At 36.4% G+C, this 24,371-nt stretch overlaps 2 long non-coding RNA genes across 2 annotated transcripts in view; one reads left to right on the forward strand and one right to left on the reverse strand.

The window, feature by feature from the left end:
• LOC148213809 (uncharacterized) overlaps positions 1 to 2,634 on the forward strand; it is a 60,485-nt gene extending 57,851 nt beyond the window's left edge. Inside the window, exons 6-7 of the long non-coding RNA XR_015793701.1 lie at positions 385 to 448; positions 872 to 2,634. This is a non-coding gene — a long non-coding RNA (uncharacterized LOC148213809). The remainder of the gene's footprint in view (positions 1 to 384; positions 449 to 871) is intronic.
• A 4,647-nt stretch (positions 2,635 to 7,281) lies between these two features.
• The window catches only part of LOC148213811 (uncharacterized), an 84,071-nt gene continuing 66,981 nt past the window's right edge, over positions 7,282 to 24,371 (reverse strand). The window contains exon 3 of the long non-coding RNA XR_015793877.1: positions 7,282 to 8,057. This is a non-coding gene — a long non-coding RNA (uncharacterized LOC148213811). The remainder of the gene's footprint in view (positions 8,058 to 24,371) is intronic.

Consider the following 24,371-nt stretch of genomic DNA (forward strand, 5'->3'; position numbering starts at 1 on the left):
TTCATTCATTCATTCATTGATTATGTGCCATCAGGTTGGTGTCAATTCTTAGCAACCACAAAGCTATATTTTCTCCAGGACAATCTGTCCCTAACCCAGCCTTTCAGGTCTTCCAACGGAGCACCCATTACCATTGTAACTCAGTCCATCATCTTGCTGCTGATTGTCCTCTTTTCTTCTACCTTTCCCATCATTAGAGTCTTCTCCAGAGAGTCTTTGCATAATGTATCCAATTAGGATAATTTTAGCCTGGTCATATGTGCCTCTAGTGAGACCTCTGGTTTGATATGCTTGATGACCCATTGGCTGTCTGTGGTATTCTCAGCAGTTTTTTCCAACACCAATTTCAAAAGTGTCAGCACCCTTTTTGTCCTACTTCTTCAGATTCCAACTTTCGCTTCCATAGAGTGTCATGGGGAATGCCATTACCTGCATGATTCTGATTGTTGTAAGTATAGACACATCACAGAATAAACATCATTTTTGTATAAATGTGCCTAAATCAAAAAGTATAGAATCATATGCACCCACATAATCTCAAACACAGTGTGCTGTTCAGCAGAATCAGTTCATACATCAAAGCCCTGTTTAAGATGATAAATGGGTATAGTGAATAAAGGGTGGGGAGCAGGGCAGCATGACACATGCTGGGTCCTGGAGTTCATATATTTAGACCCCTTGCACTGAGTCTCTGAGCTCCGTGAACTGGCTCTATACAAACCTTTGCTAAAGGATCAGTTGATGAGGGATCAAGCAGACAGTGGATGTGTGAACTAGCCACTATTGTATAAAATTATCTTTGTGGCCTATGCAGGTGTAACTTAAGTTGATGTGTGAGACAATTCTTTTTCCTTTTTTCCATTCCTTATAGTTCATTCTCATCCTTCTGGAAAGCAGGAGATTTCTTCCTTGGTAACTGATTTGCACAGTAGCAGCATACTGACTGAATATCACTGAGGGCAGAAGCATTTAAGCAAGCCAGAAGCTTCTGGTGGAGAGGAAATTTGGACACAGCATTGAGTAGAAGAAGGTTTTGTGGCAGGTGTTTACACAGACACACACACACAGACGCAAAAACACACTATCCCCTTCTCCTATTTCCTGACACATGGAGAGCAGCAGTATGTGCTACACACTCTGTACTGCTCGTCAACTTCAAACATAGACCAAATCATCCGTGGAAATGGCAGCAATTAGGAGAAGTGAAATCCAAACAAACTATAGTAACTTGAAGAGTCTCAGTGGCAAAGATACAGCTCTCAATATATCCAACCCTTCTCCTGTCCCACTGACAAGAGTTAATGGAAAGATAAACCTCAAGCCAGCTTGCAGTTTACAAACTGTCATCAGCTAACAGCTCTGATCTTTATAATAAGAAAATATCACTGTTTGCATGGATAGAAGTGACCTGTATCACTTGGGAGACACCCCCCCCCCCCCATTTGCTAGACTAAAAACATCAGGTTTTCTGAGCCAGAGTAGAAATGGAGCACATGAAAGTTAGGCATTTTAGAAGACTAAGGATCTGTGAAAAAGGAGAGTGATTTTGTCAGCTTGGTCTGAATGGGTATATGGTAAAATAACAGTTGGAATATGTGATGGGATTGTGTGTTTGTACATCCCTTTTAATTATTAAAACATCAGCCGTTTTCCTTTGTATGTCCAGTGTAACATCTTTTCCATGTCATTCTTGTAGCCTATCAATCAAGAGAATGATCTGGATAATTTTCCTATATTAGATTTACAAAAGAGGCTTGTAAATGTTTTGAGGAATTTCGTGAGAAGGGACAAAGAAAAAAATGAAAAATCAAGTTCTACAACATTATTTGAATAGACTAAAGATTAATATTGTTAAAAGTAAAAGGAAGGAATATAAAGTTGGTTATTTGATCAAGGTTAAAATAGATATGTTGTTATTTCTGGTAACCCTTAATGGACTTTTGCTGATCAGGACTGAATTGATGATGTTTATAGATTTGTTTATAGATAGGAGAGAAGATATGGGAAGAAGAGATCATTTGTTGTATTTTAAAAGGAGGTAATAAGTTACTAAAATTGTTTATATTTGTTGTGGTTAAGGTGGGAAGTCACTTTTTTATGTATTTCTTTTCTTTTTCTTTACCATATTCTTACTTTCCTTTCTTTTCTTTCTCTTTTTCCTTTTTTTCTTTTCTGTACGTTCCACTCTTTTTTATCCTATCTTTCTTTTAGTTTGTATTAGTTTTTACTATTGTAATTATAATCCTTAATAAAATTACTATTAAAAGAGGAATATGTGATGGGTTGTCACAATCTATCACTTTCTGCTTAAAAATTGTTAAGGGGATTTGTGTTCAGTTTCTTACCAAAGTCCAGGTAGTAGTTATTCCAGCTAGAAGAATCTTCTCATTGGAACCTAGCTACCTGGAAGAAGCCATCCAATATGCCATCCTATGAAGCATCCGTAAGCACTTTCAAGACGCTTGTTCCTTTCTATGAAAAGATTTTTCAAAAATGTTTAATATAGGCATTGCTTTAGATGTATTTTTGAGCCTCCTATTTATTTTTACTGTTATTTTACTTTATTTATTGTTAATAAAAATATAATAAACGGATTCCATCTAATTGAACTTCTACTTATGTAATAGAACTTCCTCTCCTGTTCCTTGTACTCCAGCGATTCTGCCCTGAAATGTCTCTAGATATTCCTCTTAATATTCATATGGTGATTTCAATGTTTGGTAACTCATCATGAATTATCTTAAAATATTGTAATATTACTAAAATTTCTCTGCTCTGAAAGGAAGAAAATGTTTCTTATAAATAGAGGTTTATCAACATATTTTAAAGAAAATATAAAACTCTTGAATTTCACTGCATATTTGTGTTTGCTAACATATTATTGACTTTTGTAATAACCAAATATTTCCTGTTTTTACTTAAGGGTAATATTCAATCCTGTGATGTGGAATGAAGTGAACTAAACCTTGAAATCCTCCTTTTAGCTACAAGCCAGAGAGAGGTCAGCTGCTATTAAAGATACTTAACTAGCTTGACTTCTATACTTCCAGTGTGACTGAGCCTGGCTATTTCGAATATACTCTGTAGACTTTGTGGACTTCACTTTCAGCCTTTTATAATCTGGAGCATCCACATGACTGATGACAAGTGATTTATTTTATCTGAACCACAACACCTTGGCTGAAGAGATGAGTTTCCCTCTGTTAAATTTAAAGCTGAGAAGCTTTTTGTTTTTAGTAGTGGTTATAAAATACCAATTCAGGCTGCAGTCCTAAATGTATTTATTAGAAATCACTAAATCTCACGGAAGCCCTGTTCTTCTGGACATATGTGTAACATCAACACACATACAGAAGGGACATGGCTGCAACCATCATCTTACCTTTTTTGATCCCTGCTGTGGATACTGCTGATTCCAAACAACCCTAACCCTTTTCGCCTCCCTTCCTCAAGGCTTATATCTTTAAACCACATTAATGTCAGTTAACGTACCAGACTCAGTCTCTAGTTTAAGAAATAGCTGTTCTTGATATAACAGCTAAGTGCATTTTAATTAAACAAGGATAGAAGTGCTGAAGAAGGGATAAGGAGAAAGCATGCATGTGATCTTCTCTTACCTTCTTAAACTGTGGTAGTTGTGATATGTAGGCACATCTGTCTCATCTTATGAGACTCCAATCTATTTCATAACATTCATACTAAAACCAGAGTTTTGAAAGTTTTACTTTGAGCTATAGGACAATTCTTTGAAGTGTATTGCTGTCCTTTTATTTTTGTTGAAATATTCATGAATAGTGAAGTAAGGAGCAAGACTCTGGTTGTGAGAATATTGCAGCCATACTTGATGAATATTGCAGCCATACTAAACATTTCAAAAAGGGTTCAGTGACATTCTGATTAGCAGTATAGTTAAGTGTGTGCTGATGACATGATCATTAGAATACTTAAAGATAAAAAGCTTGAGTTTGACTCCTGGTGACTACTCTGATACATCTATACATTTTTTGTGATAACAATATGGAAGTGATTTTCCATTGTCTTCTTTCAGACCATCTTTTTACTTCCCAAACTAGCTGGTCCTGGTATTTCCTGGTGCTCTCTCATTCAGGTGCTAACTCCTCCTGATTCCGCTTAATAGTGAGATAAATAATTGCCTTGAAAAATCATATTCAAAAAAGTTCATCAAATTGGAGTTAGGCATAACATGAAATGCCATGTGGTTCAGTCCTAGGTCTTGTACTGTTTAACATTTTGTTAATGATTTAAATGAAAAGATGGTGGAAATGTAATTAGAGCTGTCAAAAAATTAGGTGGGATAGCTAATATTCTGAAAGAAGGAAAAATATATTTTAAAAAAAATTCTTGATAAATTAAAGAAATGGATTGAAAAGAACAAAATAAATGTAATAAACCTGCATGCAAAATTATGTAGTTAGAAAAAAGCAAGTAAAGGGAAAAAAAGGGAAATATTAGGCTGGCAACAGTATCTCTGGAAAGATCTTTGAAGAGTAGTTGAACTGAATTGGGTCAACAGTGTGATATGGCTGCAAAAAAGAAAATGCAATTTTAGGTAACAACAATGGAAGTACATATGCCATATCATGGAAAGTAATAATTTTGATCAGGCCCAACCTCAACTATTAAGTCCAATTCTGACACTTGAAGTAGAATTTAGAGAAATTGGAACAAGTTTGGAAAAGACAGTTGTGACTGAGAGAATTGGAAGAGAAAGTAAAGGATCAGAGAAACTTTAGCTTTGAAAAGATAAATCTAAAGGTAGGATGTAGGCATATGCTAGCACTTTTAAAAACCTAAAAGGATGCCTTACAGTAGAAGCTTTATCCTTATTCTCTTTTATCCCAGAGGACAGGACATGGAACAGTGGATTAAAACTACAGAAAAGCAGATTTCAGTTAACTATTAAGAAAAAAATAATAACTTTAAGAGCCAACTGAAACTGGAACCAAGTATTCAGAGAAGTAGATTATCATGATATCTAAATGAAGCCTTTATCTTCTGTAAAGAAAAAGAACACAGTGACATACATAAAGTTCTGATAGTTCTACTTCTGAATAAATAACCCTCCTTCCCTCATTTTTTCTATATTGAACCAACATACTTTCCATATCTAATAAAAATAACATCTTTATTGGAACATTTCAAGCTCTGTCACAGAATTATTTAGCAATGTAGCTGAAATGTTTGACATAGCACAATTTATGCACATGTACAAGTTAAAAAGAATATTAAAAACCTTCAAGGTATCATGCTTACATTTTCAATGCTCATGCACATAAAACCAAAGCTGGAATTTTCTGGAGCAAATAAGTTTGAAGAGAAAGGGCTGTATATATCCAGGTAGTTTATTTCAGATTTTCATTAAAAGTACTGGAAATTAAGGTGTGTCATTAAAAGTGTTCATTAAGAAGTTTTGATTAAATCCATAAACTGCAGGAAATTCAAACCAAATGTATCTCCAGTTCACACTTCTCTTTTACCACATGATTTTAACAATATAAGTATAGTCAGATTACCCTGAACTGTTCTTATGACTTGGCAACAGTTGAAACAAAATCATGGTTAAGAAAAGGTGATCTTAAGATTGAGGAAAATGTATTGTGATCTCAAGGTATTTATTCCAATCAATGGTTAAGAACTTCTTGCTTTAGATTCAGAACATGTTCATCAGTTTCACCATATTACCAGCTGGTAATATTACTTTATTACCAATTGTACCATGGGCTTATGGTTTTCAGTCAAGCCAATTCAGCCCTTGACTAAGGTTTAAAGTCATACAATTTAGAAATCAGAATGAAATTAAAAATAAAATAATTTCAGAAGCCACAGTTCTGGCCCAGAATGATATTAATGTAATATGAGACAAAGTAAGGAAAGTACTGTATGCAGAGCAAGACTTTTGAAGTTCTTTTCAGCCCCTTCAAAATAATGGTGCTTTAGGTCGCATGATGTCAGCCTTGAGAGGTAGTCCAGACGAGGACTACCCAGTACTTCTTGCTTTAGATTCAGAACATGTTCATCAGTTTCACCATATTACCAGCTGGTAATATTACTTTATTACCAGTTGTACCATGGGCTTATGGTTTGTATTAGCTCTATCTTTATTGTAAGGTTACCCAGAAGTACTAGCTCTATCTTTATTGTAAGGTTACATTAACAGAATCTTGCAAGTCTGAAAGTACACTTCTCCCTCATCACCTTTATAGCCCAAGAAACCAGGGAGGGTCCCTTCTGAGATGTTTGCCATGCTCACATTCCTTCTGCGAGCTAAGCTGTTGCTTATCCAACCATAGCCCTGGCTGCAGCTCTTCCCTCTGTCTCCCAAGGTCATTCCCATATAACATTATACGTGACTGAGAAAGAAGAGGAGTGGAGCTTAGAGGAATGTTGCTGCTTATCTGTCTCTCCCTTAGGGATGCCTTGGGAATTTTTTTTTTTTTTTAAATTTTCTCTGCAAGAAACGTAATATGTCTTTTGCTGTGTTCTTCCCCCATATCCAATTTGGTCCAGTTCAGTTTGGGTTTTGGAGAGGTATCCTGCAGATGAACAATCCAACAGAGTCCTAACCTCCTTCATATAATGTCTTTCCAATATTCCTTTAAGTTTGAAAGAATTAAAAAAAAAAAGAGGGAAATATTTCATGGTAGGACTGATATAAGGATGATCTGGCAGTGATGACAGCACCCAATTGATCACCAGGGTTGATTCAGCTAATCTGGCTGGCTAGTTGGACATCCTCTTCCTTCTTTGCTACTCCATGTGCATCCCACCTGAAGCTGCATGCTCAGTGGAAGAGGACAACCATCCCAGATAGAAGGTGTACTATCCTTCAGTCAAGGGTATACCACAGCTGTACTCCGCTGCTAGAACCTCCAAGCAATATTTCATGGTAGGAAGGCTGCAAAATGGTGGCCGCTCTAATCTGCCTGGTAGAAAGTCTTATTGAACTCAAACAAGAAAATAAATATCATTATTTCAATAAAAATAAAGAAACCTAACCCTTTGAATTCTAGTTCAACAATATTTTGTTAAAATATTGACTTTGCAATGCTACACATGTCTGTTAAGAGATAACCTCACTTACTTCTAAATAAGTGAGCAAAAGCTTGCAATCTTATTTCAAATACTTCACCCGTCCTTTTGATCTCAAAAAATTAGCAGAACAGCTCCTTCATTTAAAATCTTCTTAGGTAGCCCCAAGAATCCCAGAGCCTTGGCAGAACTTCTGCAGAGTGACAGGCCTCTTCCACTAAGAGTTTCATTTCAAGACTGAGCCCTGCTCTTACTCTCTGAAAATCTATGCAAAATGCAAATCAGCATTCATGACTCCCTTTTCTAGCTGTCTCTCCTTCCTGCAAGGATAGCATTGTCCAGTGATCACAGGTCAGGCTGCAGATGAAAGGCACATGTATAGGCCCTTCCTTCAACATCTGGAATTCATTTTGAGCTGGAAGGGCACAAGCAGACAGAATTCCATTATCAACTTGCTCCTTGTTTCATTGTTGGCTGCCCCAGACATCAGATATTGAGAATACTATTGTGAATGAAAGTGTTTATGTGTTTAGGTGGCTACAGTTTAGGGGCTTTTAGTGTGACTGATGTGATTATCTGATGCTGTAAATTCTGGCAGCTAGTATGTGAGACTATTGGGATGAGTGGAAAAGAAGGAATAGGCGAAACGTAGAAATGTTCTCAAATAATTAATTTCTATGATTAGATATTCTGGCTAACTTCCTTTTATTTCTACTCCAAAGAAGAAGACTCTGTCTGCTTTCATTAGCATGTGCTTTAACTTGTTGCTATGGAATTAACGTTCACCTTCAGTATGTTTATGGGAGTACAGACCATTGGTAAGTAATATTTTCTGAACCCGATTCTTGTATTTTTCTCCTCCTCTTCTTCCTCCTCCATCACCACCACCTCCTCCTCCTCCTCCTCCTCCTCCCATCCCTTCAGTAAACAGTGTGAAATAATTATACCAGCTTCACACACATTACCTTAAATTGCTCCCAAGGTTCAGATATGTATCTTGAGAACAGCTGCAAGATAGACAAACTTTGTTAGGCCTTGTCACTCATTACCATGGAAGGAAGTCAGGTGACTACAGTTATTTAAAACCAATGCAACTGAGGTAAAATAGGGATCAGCAATGAGCAGCAAATTTCATGCTTGTATAGTTTTTAGCTGACTGAAGGATGGGTGAAGAGCACCCCGTCTAAGCAGAGGGGAAAAGTCCTTGATGATGTCCTCTCATGGATAGGTAAATGGCTAAAAGTCAGAGTAAAATGGATATCAAGGTATCACTCCTAGAACTATTTAGACTCTTGCAGTGAAGTTTTTGTTGATCTGTTTTCTTTGTGTAGCTGAAGTTGAAGCAATTGCATTTGGAAGTAATATTGTTACACTTAGTATTTCTATTCTGTATCTAATGTTCCTTTTAGATACCTCTTCAATTTTTAGTTTAGCTTCCTTGGGTATTCCTTTCTGAATACATAGTTTTAATATCTCATTTTGCAGGAATCTATTTCTAATATTAATATTTTGGCAGGGGGGGCGGGTGCCTTAGAGTCACATGTTGACTTCTGGTGACTGCTTGGACTAGTCCCTGATGTTTTCCTGGCATGGTTTTCAGAAGTGGTTTGTCATTGCCTGCTTCCAAAGGCTAAGAGAGACTGACTGACCTAAAGTTACCCAGCTGGCTTCGTGCCTAAGGCAGGACTAGAAGTCATGATCTCCTGGTTTCTAGCCAGGTACCTTAACCATTACACCAAACTGGCTCTCAATGTTAATTTAGTACTGCGTATACTAAGAGGAGCCTCCAAATTTAGTGTTGCATTGGGCCCCCAAATTCCTTAATCGAGTCCTGTCTGACTGTAATGGGGATGGTTCATCTCTGAACTTTGCAAACCACTTCTTCTTCTTCCAGAAGACTGAGTTTTGGAAAAGACAAACCATTTCCAGAATGGCCAAATTGCTGTTTCCCCTCAATATATATATTCTAACTGAACAAAATTCTCACTTATCTGTACCAGCCATATTCAGTAGGTCAGGTATTCCCAACATGGAAGAGATCATGTTGCATCTTCCTATGATGTAGCTTTTAAGAATGAAGGACCTTTTAGAAAAAAGAGATCATAATTTCAATAAAGCCACCAAAATGTTTGAATATATCTAGATTTCTAAGCAGACTAAGTTAGTTTCCTGGCCAGTTGAATCTTGAAGTTTTGTTTGCTTCCAAATTACTATATTTCTTCTTAAAAAATAGCACAAGTTGTTTTTGTCCAGTTGCTAAAGAAATTTGCTAATTGTTCTGATCAACAACATGAACAATGAATAAACCCAATAAAAGATAAGGAAGTATTTTATGAGTTAACAGTTTGATTTGATAACAGTTTTGTGCCATGATAACACTGAAGGATCAATAGGTCTGTTATTTTTTTAATGGTAAATATATATCCTGTATGAGTATATGTGGGTTTGTATTGGATGGGGGATTTCCCCTTTTAAAAATAAATATCACATTTAAAAGATTTTATTTATTATTTCCTTTTTTAAACTTTCTTCTTCTGGCTGCCCCAAAGGGCTCCTTTCTACAAGATCTCAAAAAGTAGGAGCAGCTGTAGTGCCTTAATACCAGTTCTCCCCTCACCATTTCCTGCCCTCTCAGGAAGGAAAAAGAGTCGCAGGGGAATGAAACAAGTAGGGAATTCCTTGTCTGATGGAAGAAGTTATGCCCTGCTCTTTAAGCTGCCTTCCCCCCCTTAATCTTCTGGCATTTATCAAGAAGAGACCAGGGAAGACATGCAAGTGGGAGTTAACTGCTCCTCCTCTGATGAATACCAGAACTCTAAAAATAAAGCAGTCAGCAAGTATTTACTTCTACCTTTTTGATTCATCCATGTAGAGCTCTTTCTCCTTTCTGGAAGGCAGGGAAAGATAACAATTCAGCCAGTGTTACAAGGCATTCCACCCATCCTTGCCTGTTTAGGAGAATACTGTGATTCTAGGAGAATACAGTAGCTTTGGAAACTCTAAACCAGCCTCTCCCCTCCCTCCCTTAATAAACTCCAAGTGGGCTTACACAGAATTAATCCCACAGCAGAGATAGGCACCTGTACAATAAATTAAAAAGAACCATTCTTCTCCACTATCTTACAAACTAAACATTGAACAGGAACACTGGTGGCAATAAAGTGCAATGAATGGCTGGTGGACAGCTGGGATGAGGCCAGTGGCAAGGTAGCTGTCCAAATACCAGGACAGCGTAATGCCCAAAGGTCAAGCACTTGCTGTTGTAAAAGGGCCGATGGCAGTCATATGATCTGTATGTGCCATTGATGCTCCAAAGCAAACCCACTGATTTTGTTAATATCTTTCTATGCTAAAGTAGTGCAAAATATATGTGTTCAGTCTTTGCAAGCTTTCATACATCTCTTTCAACCCCCAACACAAAACTTTCACACACAGAGAAACACACTATAATGCTGTGGCTGTTGGAGGCCAATTAAACTAAAATAGAATTCTGAAGTTCAACCCTGACTGCAAAACGTTGCCCACTCTTACTTTCAATGCCTGAATGGGATAGCAGGAAGAAGAGGTCCGGGTATATTTATATACATCCATAGGATACTTTATTAAAGTAATGATGCTCATATATCTTACTGTATTTTCTTAAGAACTATTTAATGCAAAGCGTAGGATGAGAACAATGACCTGGTTTTTTAAAGTTCCATACTCAACAGCTGAAATACCTCTGCAGATAAGTTCTTCAGCAATGACAATTACTTCCGTAAATATTCATACAGATGTATTCCAGTATTTTATCCCGCTGTAGACAATAGGGACCAACTGCTGCTGACACTACTTTTGAAGATGCCAGCAAAGATACACAGTTAATAACTTCCTGGGAAGCTAAACAGCTCTTCCAGCTATTGTGGATATACGTTCTGAGCCAAATAAGTGTAAATCAGATTTAACAGAGATTTAGCACAACCTCTAGGCAGAAGGTGCTGGTTTGACAAATATATTACAACTAATACACTGAGTAAACAGAGATTTAATGTCGGAATAGAACTGACTAGGAAGTTTGGTTTACTGACTGACATCTTTTGGTTCCAATAATCCCTGTCTTTACATCTGACAGCAACCACAAATTCCTATTATAGAATTAAGATTCATTCATTTTTTCAGGTTTCGGACAAAGCAAGCAAATTTCTGTGAAATGCCTTCAGGCAGCTAGAAGATTACATTCCAAAAAGAATGCTGCTGTTTTAAGAAAGGATATCATGGTTTTGATATACCTTCTTTCTGACTAGGAGTGTGTGGATTCAGTCAAATTCAGTCAGCTCTGTTGTTCATGTTATTCCAGTTTGGCAAGTATTTTTAGAGATGTTAAAAATCCATATACATTTGTACCCATCTTTAAAAGTGTGAAGTATGTGTAAAATTTTCCCCTAATTTATATAGCAGGTAAGGTAAATTGTTTTAATAAACATTTTTTAATAATGTAAATTACCTTGCTTTCATTCATTGACACAAATGTGCCTGACGCAGGCTTATCTCACACAAATTTCCCCTCATAAAGGTGGTTGTTTTTTTTAAATTACCACTAGGTTACAAGGCTGGAAAATGAATGCTAGATGGACTTTGGTTCTAGTGTATCACTGTCGAATCCACTTTGAAAGGAATATCCAAATCTTCTAGTGGCAGAATCCAAGGCTGGCTTTTTACACGTTTACATTTCTATTCCTATAGTAAAGATTTCCTTTGATGTCCCAGTCGCTAACAACCTTGTAATTCCAAATATTTTTTGTCATTATTGTGGACAGTTTAAACAAAATGCAAAGGCTGGAATGGAGTAGATAAAGCAAGATTTTGTTCGAGGCTATAACATGTTTTGAAATATCCCTATGAACAGTTAGCATGCTACTAGACGCTTTGTCCACAATTTTGAATTTCTATTCAAAATCTCCAGGGAAAATTTAGCTTTCAGTGCATGGGCATTTTATATCTGGCAGCATAACACTGGCTTTTGAAATCATTTTCTGGGAATAGTAGTATTTTCTAAGATTTTCCTCCCTCTTTTAATAATACTATTAATGAGATTGGTACACTAATCTTACCAGTATCAGAACTCAGCTCCAGCATTTTTCTGTAGTACTGGAGCTCAGTCCTGGAAAATAGGCATTGATAAAAATTCCTTTGGACCAGATGCGGACTGTGAAAAAATACACTGCTGAAGTATTTTTTCTCATTGCTTATTGCTATTTTTAATCACACTTCAGTGAATACAGTGCAAGAGCTACTGTGTTCATAATACATTATATGACACAAACTAATGCATAATGGGAAAAGTAGATATTTGGAAGATCATGTATGCTTTATCTCCTCAGTCACCCACAAACCAACGTGGGTCTTATAGGCCATCTCATTGTTGTTTGTTTAAGTTGTGTATATGCATGCATACCCATGGAGTTCTGAAAATGTACAAGTTTTAAGACAGAAAATGTTTGTCTGTGTTATTCATGGATGCACAGACCATTGCAAATTAAATGAATTAAAATACCCCCTCTCAAAAAAAAAAAAAAAAGGAAGGAAGCCATGAATGTCCTGCCTATAAATATCTTTATATATATATAAATATCTTTATATATATATATATATGTATGTATGTATGTATGTATGTATGTATGTATGTATGTATGTATGAAGGAAGAAATGGGTGCTTGGTTATGGTTATTAACCAGCCACACTCAGTAAATACTACATACTTGGTCTATCTAAGCAGAAAACAGGCATTTCAAGAATGAAGTGTATGGACACTGTTTGGATAAGGAGTCATTCTTTCTCTTAGCTGAGTGAAGAAAGAGTAGTTAGTAGTTACTTCAAGTCAGTAAAAACTGAGCTGTTCACATACTGAACACCTGAAATATAGAATTGCTAAGCTTTTTCCTGGTGATCTGATGTTATAATTCCTTTTGGCTAAAATGACAAGTAGGTGTAATCCTTACTGACCCAAATCGTTGCCAAGATCAGAACTTCTGAATTCCATTTGCAATGGGCTACCAGATCTAAGCTACAAAACTCCAGATGATCAGATAATGCAAAGCAATACAGAAAATGCTAGCTGTTTGTTGCTATCTAGTGGCTGTCCATATCTTTGAAGCCCAGATATGGCAGTCCTTACTTTTAAAAAGTTCAGATATCTTCCCTTACTTTTAAAATGCTCCTTCCCTGTGCTCATACTGGCTTAACTCTAAGCCAGAGTAAGAAAATCCAGTCTGTACTGACACATTTTGGCAACAGCTTGCAAGGTATTCAATCTGGACAGTAGGTTGCCATATCTTCTCATTGGACAATTCCCCTGCTGCTGTGCCTGGTCCCCAACCCCAACCCTAACCATTGCCCTTTGACTGTATACTGAACATGACAAAGGCCAATGTATACTGACTTCTACTGTGCATCCAGACCAGTGTTTCTCAACGTTGGCAAGCTTAAGATGCATTGACTTCAACTCCCAGAATTCCCCAGCCAGTGGGCTGGCTGGGGAATTCTGGGAGCTGGTAAAGTTGCCAAGGTTTTGAGAAACACTGATCTAGACCTTTGGAGGAGATGGTAAGTTTTGGATGGTTTCTGGTTTTATGTCTGGCTGGTCACTTGTTGATGCACTATTATGCATTACACTGAATGAATATTTTACTTTCCCATATCTTGTGGACAAGCAAGGAAGGGCTGCTTCTTAGACACCTAAATTGTCTCAGGCTTTTTTGAATATAATATTGAATTAATTAATTTACTTATACCCTCACTTATTAACATTTGTCTTATAGTCTCCCAGAAAGAATATATCAAATCCTATTGCAATATGATCAGCCTACAAAATATTGTGGATGTGTGGGTGGGTGTAAGATTTCTTGAAAGACAAACAGAAGAAAATCATGTTCTCCTTTTAAGCACCTGCACAGACGAAAAAAAAATCACTTAATTAGCTTCCTGATGATAGAAACTGGAATCTACTAATATACAATTTCATCTAAGAAAGACAGTTGCTTCTTCAACAGCTGCCTTGATCATAGGCTTCTAATAACTGGAGATAGAAAGAAAGATTAGAAGAGGAGAAGAGCAAAAGCTGTAATAAAAATGCATCAGCATTTTTCATGGATTCAGATTCCTGGGGGAGAGCTTATTTTGAGGTGAGTGATATGTTGTTCCTTTACTGAACTTAAGACTGTAATAAAAATGGGAGCAAGCAGATGGCTGGGGAAATTATGCAAAACCCAGGATCTCTATCAAGGAACAGCAGACCTGTCTCTGTTAAGACTCTGAATATCTGAGGAGAGGCCTCCTCTCCGGAATGAGAGAAAGAATGCTTTGAGAAAGCAGACCCCAAAATACATATAATTTATCACCTAAGTGGAGGGAGGAGTAACTTTCAACAAGCAGATGTAAAATGTCCGCCTTGGGACCATAGCCAGTTTTGTTTTCTACAGAGTGGAAAACTCCACTAACTGGAAAAGAAGATGAGATATGTACAATGCAGCCATATCATAGAACTGTGTATGGTTTTACAGTCTTCCCCATTGGCAAAATCAGATCTGATTTGTATGATCAAAAATGAACTTTACATGTTAGCATGCACTCAAAGGGGCCATTTAATTTTTATCTTTTAGTTTTTCAAACTTCTGTGCAAAGAAAAATTAAAACAAAACAAAAAAGCAAAACAAAAACACCTTCCCTTACCCTAGCATGATAAAATCTGGGCCTGAAGGGGTAGAAGGGCAGGAAAGACGAAGACCATGTTATCCTAAACTCTTTGTGTTTACTGGACTCAGAGCTAACTTCATAGGATTTGCTGAAATCTTCTGTGTTTGGAAAAAAAAATTAAATATAATCCTCTGAATTATTTCTTTTTAAAATGTATTTTGAAACGATAACTAGTCCACTTCAATGATTGCTAACTTGTAAGTCCTTTGGAAGTCAATCTTGTTAAGTATGCTTAGGATTTCATTTTAATTTTTCACATAAGAAACACTATTGTGAATAACTCTGTGTTCATTAGAATGCATACATTTGATGCATTTATGAGTTATGTCAATCTGGGAGCAAGCTTTGCATTATCCTCTATGTTCCCTATTCTATTAGACACGATATGTGACAAAGGAAGCTGTGGACATGATTTCTGGGAGCTGGGACTTTACATCCAAATTCAGAGCTGTGTGAGTGGAACTTGACACTGAACTGGAGCAAAGCATGCCATGTTGACTAACCAAACATTATTTTAAGATTTGACTGAAGCAGTAGGGTATATTACAGTCATGTGCCAGTCCAAGAGAGATACCTTATGCAACTCCATAATTTCACTCATCAATGTGTGAGGTTCTAAAAGGCTGCCATTTAGACCTTAGACTCTGGAAATAAAGATAAATATTTTTAAGTTTCCAAGTAAAGAAATTTGCCATCTTTGGCTTTACAAATATTCATATAAACAATGACTGGGAGAGGAGTATTAATGTCATGTGGTGGCTGCTGCAGTGTCACAGAAACAAGGATATTGGAAGTTTGTGGAAGAACATAAAACAGCTGATATCAAGCATGAACAAAAGGTCATGTTGGGTATGAGCATTTGGTTATCTGACAAACTTCACGCAGACTTTTTCAGCAAGTACCAAGGAGTAGGTGTTGTTCCATTTCCAGAGTCTTTGGTATAATATCTTCAGTTTATTTTAAATAAGAATTAGGAACTAACAAAGTATTAGTCACAGCCTTTAGTGTATCCAAACTGTCTTTGTATGTTTCTTTAATTACTATAAATATAGGATTCCCTTGCCACACACAGAGCACTTCATCTGAAATGAAAATGCCATGGACAAATAACTCCATCCTAAATTCAACTTTTATTTTACTTTTCAAAGCTGTCATATTAATGCCAAATATTCTTCTATTTACATTTCCCCCAAAGTAGGAATTTTGTTGGGGGGGGAGAGATTGTTTCCCCTAAATATCTATTTATCTTATCCTTTGTGGTAGCCATTGTTTTCTTGTGATCCCTACATTATGTAAAATTAATCCCAGCCAATGAAGATTCAAGTACACAGCATGTAATGACACCATTATGTGTCAAAGCTGGCTACTACTACTGATGTCATCAAAAACAATTTAAGCCTGAGGACAATGGTTCATAACAGTGAACATTACTGAGGTTATCATCCAAAAATATTTTTGAAGAGGGATGTTCAATAATATTAAAACATTATTTAAAAAATGTATTTTGACACGGGTCTGGACCAGATTTTGCAGTTGATTATTACCATAACTTCACCCAGCCTTTTCAATGGGGTCTAATGATGGCAACGGAAAGGGAAATGGAAATCATCCCTGCACATATATTCATTTCTTATTTACAATTAAATCATGCTCTGATTTTCAATAAAATATTTTTAGAATGAGGCTTTATGACAGGCTCTTAATTTCATATGTAAAAACCACTCCAAATTCCATTTAAAATATCATGTACCCCATAAATTCTTCTCTTCTGTTCATATTTAGTTAATCCATATTCCTATTCAGCAGTGTTGTTTAATTCCTAATGAAGATACTTTTCCTGGAATTGCTGATCTTATAGATATGACCAGCAGGTCACAATGATCTAGGAGGGCAGAGTAACCTGGTGCTTCCAACCCACCCACACTTCTGACTTCTAAATATTTTTTCCACTTACAAATATACAAAATGCAAAATCCTCCAAACTATGTTTGAAAATGAAGTGTGTAAACCAATCTCCTTTCATGACTTTTTGTGGTTGGCAGCCAATGTAAATGCTTGCACTATGAGAACAAGCCAACTTCCTGCCATTTAGGCTTTTTTGTTTCTCTGAGGGCAACTTGTTACCACTGCCTGACAGACTATTAACCCCTGTTTGTAGCAGGGAAAAACAGATGTGGGTTTCTTAAGCAAATTATTGATTATTTCGCCACATGTCATTTTTGCAGCTAAGTGTTTCCAGCTTTTCTGAACATTCCTCGGCAACAAGATCACATTTTCCCTCAACCTGTTAATTAGCATACATTTTATCTGCTTGGAAACCGCAGCTTGAGTTTGTTAAGCGACACACAGAGACATACTGGACTGCAGCCCAGCCAACTTGAAAGAGTGATGAAGAGATGGAAGCTTTGGAAGCCAGATGTGTGGCTTTCTGAAGTCAAGTAGAAAATCATTCCATCACCTTTCTTTTACAGAATCCTCAGCTGGTTTCATTCTTTTCTCTTGTTTGAGCAAAAGCCTATGCATTATAGCTGCCAAAGGAAGGGGTGCTATTGCAAATGGCCTTGTTTAGAGTAAACCTCATTCCAATGGCAACATAGGTGCATCAGGTGACTCAAAACTACTCTTCTGTGAAGCTTCTGCATCTCTGGTCCACTTTGCAATGGAGTTTCTGAATGGGATGGAGTAAGTCTCATAGTAGGTGTTTACCAGCTGTTTGCCTCAGAAACAAGAGGATGAGAAAGTAGGTTACGTTCAAAGGATGTCTGCCTGACTTCCAATGTTTATTGAATCAACGTTTATTTATATTTATTTAAACATAATGTTTTCAGAATTTCAGGTAGCTCAGAACAGCAATATTGAATACTGAAATATCAAACATCAAAACAGAATAGCCACACGGAAACAGGATAGCAGTAATGAAAATGTTAACAATAAACATTTAAACAGAAATTGAATGAAAACTGCAACAAGATTATGTACTGAAGATTTTCCCCAAAAGGAAAGTTTTCACTAACTGCCAGATGAGAACTCATTTCAGAATTGGATTTGCAGGAAAGTAGCCCCTCTTCCTCTAGAGCACAAGGAAAGCCTGAATAAAGAAATAAAGAGGTTTTTGTGTAGCCAACTTTTAAATGTTTTGTTTCTTTCCCTCTGTGTGTGTGTGTGAGTGTGATAGAGTGTATGTTTTAAAGAGAAATTTGCATTACCTCCTCTGAGGGGAAGAACTGCCTGCTAAATTTTAGATAGAAGCCAGACTGGGATTCACTCAAAACTTTGCTTTGACTGGAAGCAAATAAAAGATTAACATATTTCTAAGCAGTGTAACACAAAGGTTTAACATAAGAGTAGAGAGAGCTACATGTTCACTTTTAACTATTAAACCAAACAATTGCTTTATTAGATTATATATTTCTCTCCCATTGCTGTTTCATGGGCAATTTCTATGAAAATGAAACACATTGTAAAAGAGTTCCATTGTAAAATTTTAGGCAGCCATTTTTGATAGGTGAATACATTTTGTATATTGAAAGCATGTCATGGGCACTTCCATAAATGGATGCCATATTTAGTAGTTCCAGTCACATAACACTAATTTAGCAGAAGACAAACAGTTCAGGACACTCCCTACTATCACGATATTAAGCTTTCTGTCTTTTTTGGATAGCAAACAAACTATTTATTTTGGCTTTCTTAAAATGCCCCTGTGGTCCATTTGAATCTAGAGTTATTGTTTGGAAATAAAGATGCTTTTATCATGCTAGCTTTCTCATTTTAAAACTTATAGCCCTAAGAGACTGTGGGTATATCTTGCATTCACAATACTTCAGGCTGTCAGACCCTCATATCGTACACGGAATATATATTCACTCATCTGAGACATAGAATCTAAATCATCGTAAGGGAGAGATGCATGCTCTTGGATTTCAGTGATAGAAAGAAAAGTTTGGATTCTTTTAGAACAGTAACAGAAGCCAGGCACCAGGACTAGAAAAGGGGAAAAAATAGTGTCATTCTCTCTGATTAAAGGGGGGAATTGATAAGATGCTGGAAAAGTCTAGGAAAGCAAGCAGAGGACTTTTGCTTCATTCGTCTATTTATCTATAGGAAATAGGCAATAGATCTTTACTTTTCTGTGCATTGCTAGTTAACCCTTAGTGTCTCTTGTGCTTCTTTCTCTATATAAATTGAGAATTCTGGATAACATTGGCCTTTTTGTTCAGGATTCTGTCTGTGTCCAAGAAAATTTAATTTTTTTCTTTATCGACATTTTGTGAGTTGAAATATCATCTAGCTACAGCCTCTCATCCAAGATTGTATCTGAGTTGCAATTGTACAATTGCCTGTTTGTAGTAGACTAGCAGCACCATATAGTTTGCTGGAATGTTGCATGCATTTTTGTACATTTCCTTTTTTAAAGTAAATAGAATTTCATATGCTATAACTTTTATTTTTTTTGATTTTTAAAATAAAGTTTGGATTTGTTTATTTCTAGTGAGATTGCTCTATCTTCCAAAAGGGATGGTGGTGACAGGGCTGAAATTGCTAGTCACATACCTCTACGCTACCAGGCCAGGCAGTTGCATTATAGAAATGACTTCATTTTATAACTTTTTCTACTTTTAATTTCCAGAAAGCCCTATCTTTCATCCACACTCAGTTTATGGGAGGGATAACAGGTAAGGGGATGGCAACAGGAATCACCAGGCTGCTATTCTAAAACAGGAGCCTTGGCCAGAGAGATTCTGATAGACGAAGTTTGAGATTTCCAGCATTCCAACCTAAGGGCTCAGCTATGCCACTGTAAGAACATAAGCATCATTCTATCACTACTTTATAAGATCTCCCCTTCTGTTACTCAACTCAAATGAACCATGAGGTGACGCAAGATTTAGGATGTAAAAATATACAACAGAACTACCAAAATGAATTCTACCATAGGACAGATAATAGCATTAGATGAAGTCTGCAGGCATCCATCCGTGCCTGCAAGAAATGTATTGAAAAGATTAACATATCTTTTGAAAATGAGGTAGATTAACTGCTGTCAGCCACATTAGGTAAAGTAGACTATAAAATCAATTCTACAGGATGTCTACAACTACTTTTATTGAGATTGGCTATAATAACACAATCCTGCAAGTCTGATTTTGCTGTACCTCTTCATCCATCTTATAGTTCAGTGAATAAGGGATGTGTCTGACTGAGCCACTTTCAAACATTATCTGAATGTTCTAGACTTCAGAAACGCTTTAAGCCCTGTTGCCTTGCCCTGTGTATCTCCATCTTCCTTACAAACATTGGATAAATTTTCATAACAATGACTAAGATTATCATGAAAAATTCATATTAAAATATGTAATGTAATTTCTCAAGGTAATTCTATAGATAGACCAAGCTATATACAAGCTTGATATGTCTTGGAAATTTGCAAACAAAAATGGGTCCATATTTTTACCAACTTTTTAAAGTATATGTGGGGAAAAAAAAAAAGAATGGCCAAAATACTGCCCTTCTAACATCCAGTGGTAAAACAAGTTCAATGTATACTTATTTATACATCTTATCTTAGATCATAAAAAAAGCCTAGATACCTTTTAATTCATTTTTCGTTTTTTTCTAATTTTCTCATAGCGCTAGAGTTAGGTTTAGAAATAAGCAAATGCCAGCAGTAGTAGAACTATCTCTTCTTATGTATCTACAACTTATTTACTAGTTGTACTTACAGTGATAAAAGGAGATCAGTGAGTCCCCACAAGTCAAGAAGAATGTGAAAAATGCATTCTCCAGCTCTTACATAAGAATTTGTTAATTTTAGATATTTACTTTCTCCATCTGCGTAATGCTGCGTGCCCTTGTTCCCTTTCTCTTTCATTTTGACTCTTTAAACATCATTTAAATATAGGGAGATTTGTGGGCATGTGTTTTAATTTAACACAGGAGTGAATATTCTTTAGACTCCTACAAGCTAACATTACTGTGGAGAGTGTAATGAAAAACACAAGAGCTGTGGACCCGCTTGTGGTCTTGTTGGGCATTCCAGCACAGCTTTGTAGTGGCTACTAATTCTCCATCATGATTCCATCCTCAATCTTCTGCTGGTTTAGTTAAATATGTCAGGAATTGTGAATCAGAGGTGGTGCATTAAATGGCTGCAGCTTGTGCCCACATTTACTTATGGCTGAGGTCCAAAGGCTCAAGAGGCATGGGATAAAATTATGCAGTGGATGAGTTCACACATCACACAAAGCAAGAGTTTATTTTAATCATGGGTTAATGCACAAGCCATAATATCTCAATACAAATATAATGCTAAGTAATAAACTGTTGTTTACTAACCACAATTGCTGGGTTCATTTATATATTACCCTAGGCCAAAATGAAGCAAGCCACATTGTAGCTGAGCATCCCATGTGAATCTAGCTATTTCAGTTTTGAATATAAGAGTTTTAGAAGGCATTTATTAAGGGTTATATGCCACTCCAATGGAAAAACAACTCTGTTAAAGAAAAGAGACTTGAATGACAGACAACAGGCCCAACTTCCATGTGGACTGCTAAATTTCTAAGGGCTATCAGATCTGGGTTGCAAAAAAAATTTTTCTTGCCAGCTGAATAACCATAAATTCATAAATAGATTCTCATATTGCTTTCAACTATTTAATCAAATAGTTCTTAATTTCTAGCAATATAAAGCAATTATTTTGCTTTATATAAGTTTTCATTATAACCCTCAAACATTTCCATTATTCTTTTGGAATCGTATATGAATTTCTCATCTGGAGATTTTATTTGAGAGAGATGATTTCTAGTAATCTTTTTTTTTTTTTACTTCTTCACAAGGAATTTAGATTTTTTATCAGTAAATTAATAACATTTTTTATTTAAGTATTGGAGATCAGATACTGTTTTGCCCATATCTAATCCGTGGAGATTTTTAAGAGTTGAGGTATTTTAACAGTTCAGTTTGTCATCAATTTTAGCAATTTGTCATAGAGTGTTTAATGTGATATTTGTAAATAGGTTACATCTTATATTAGGATTTTCATTCTTGTATTTCTTGTATATTTACTTTTCTTTTGCTATTTCTGTAATTTGATATATATTCGGATATATATTTTTGTGAACTTCTTATTATGTATCACAGAATTGCCTTTCTAACATATCTTTTATTTTGTAGCAGCACTTCCTTTTCCTGATAGTATCCCCTTGCTTTTTGCATTATTGGACAATGGGAGGATAAATCTGATAAAGTTATCTTGGTATAGAAATGAAGGGATGTCTGTATTGGAAATCCAGGCACACTGCTGGGCTTCTTCCGAAGATTAAGGTCTAAGACACTTGGGTGTTTGTACATCCCAGGCTCTTTTTTCATAGCCCCTTCAACCTTTCTCCATTTCTGTCCTAGCAAACAGACCATCTGATATCAAACACTATGTAAAGCTTGTTGAAAAAAACATGGTGGCCTGGTTTATATGTAAGATGAGGCTATAAACCATGGTTTATATCATGATGCCCAAACAATGTATTTGCAACCAAAATGCTGGGATATTGCAATGTACTTTTTTATAGGGTAGCCCTCCGAAATCCTGAAGTCCAGACCCCAGAAATAATAAAGATTTGTCTGCATGGTGGCCCTTGAAGACCATTTAGAAATGGCAGCTTTCCTAGAAAGTGGTAATGTGAGTGTGAGTGGAGGTCCTTTAGTATTGGTTGCCCTTCAAGCCTATGTAATTCCAAGAGCTCACAATGATGTATGAAACCTTACAGAGCAGTAGGTTTGTCTACTTCTGCACTCCATCCCTTTGGACATATCTTTTATGTGTCCCACCAAGGATACATTTTAATATCAATGGCCAATTCAGTTTTCTGCATAAGCCCTTTCCTTACTATAGATATTTCAAAGATGTTAGGGAAGAAAGTAGCATATATGTTTTCTAAACAATTAAATAATATGTGGCCTGGTTTATATATCACACTGTGCTAAATAAAGTTGATTGTGTTTTAGCTAAGGGTGCTGGCATTACGGCTTAGTGCAATGTGTGAATCCAGCCAATTGTACCTTATTCAGCAATCCACATGTAAAAAAACCATGGTGTAGTGGAATGTGTAAACCAATTCTATGAGTTAAAAGCTGAGAGACCTGTTCCATGTATGAATTTACAGTTTTGAGGTCTACTTTCATAGGTGGAAGGGAAAAAACATGGTCCTTGGCCAATACTATGCATCTGCTCAGAAAGCATACTCAAACCATATGACTGACCCAACAGCCATAAATAAACATTATTTTCTGTTACAATATATTACACAATAATGTGTTTTCTCCAAATAATCCCTTTGGAAAGTATGTAATGAAAAGAATACTGCAATAGGAAGCCCTTCTGCATAATCATGGCATTCAGAGACTATAATACCCAGAATTCCTAATGGCCGGATAAAAGAAATCTGAGTCTGGAGCAGAACTGTAATCCATGTAAGCATCTTAGACAAGTCCCTCCTTTCTCACAAAGATAAAAGGAGGGAGGGGTGAAGTGCATTCAGACTTTCAAGATTCTGTTACTATATTTTTATAATAAAAGTAATATTGGCCTGCATGATTTTGGTTTCCTAGTCTGGTCTACCTTGAATCGCTGACACCAGCATAGCCATTAGAAGCTAGTTGGGGAAGGTTGCTTGATGATTGAATTCAGACTGTGCTATTAGGTTAATGGACTACCTAACTGACAGTTAGCAGATTACGATGAAGTTCAGGGCACACTTATCCTTTCTTTGTTGCATTTCTCCAGATTTTGCAATGCAATTCTCAACTAAGAGGGAAGAAAGCACAACAGGGGTGTATAGGAATGGGGGCACTTAAAAAGTCAACTGCAACAGCAGTCAAAGCCCTGCCCCTTTTTTATATGTATGGCATGAGACAAACGTAAAAAGAGATAGGGCTTCATACCATCACAGTCATCAACTTGTGCCTACCTGGGATGCCCCTGAACTAGAATAACATATATAGCATTGCATAGTTTAGAACAACATGTATATAAAAGTTCAGAAGAACAAAAGGGTGCGCCACATTGTGCATGCATGCTTTTGCAATATTGCAAAATAATGCAGAAATAGGATACGTAGAAATGAATGCATATTAAATTGAGACTGAATGGAAAGGATTTGATTCCTCCACTGAAATGGATATTTCATGTGTTTTGAGAAGCAAGTGAAGTCATCGTAATTCCTATAGCTCCTGCTTAATGTGCTTACTTTCCGGGAAGTGACATTAGAGAAATATGTCAGGGATTTCATTTAAATGCAACAAAGGAAAGCTTTGTTGCTAAGTCCTTCCAAAATTATTACTGGCTTCTTACAGTCTGTTCAGCTGATGATTCCAGGCAAAATTATAATTTTATATGAGGTTATGACTAAGTCTAAGATGCATAGTACCAATAATCATTGTAATTAAGCTGCTGCATTGGTTAACATTTAAAAGGCCCCACAGAGCTATTCTTTGATGAGTTTAACTGTCACTTTGGGGAGTACTGAGATCAAACCAAAATTACTGGTTTTCCTATATCACACACACATTCCCATCTGAGAACTTCTATCTAT

Source organism: Python bivittatus, unplaced genomic scaffold (genome assembly GCF_059951505.1).
Source record: "Python bivittatus isolate LINGU-HERP-01145 unplaced genomic scaffold, Pbiv_v1 ctg000850_np1212, whole genome shotgun sequence".
Lineage (NCBI taxonomy): Eukaryota > Metazoa > Chordata > Lepidosauria > Squamata > Pythonidae > Python > Python bivittatus.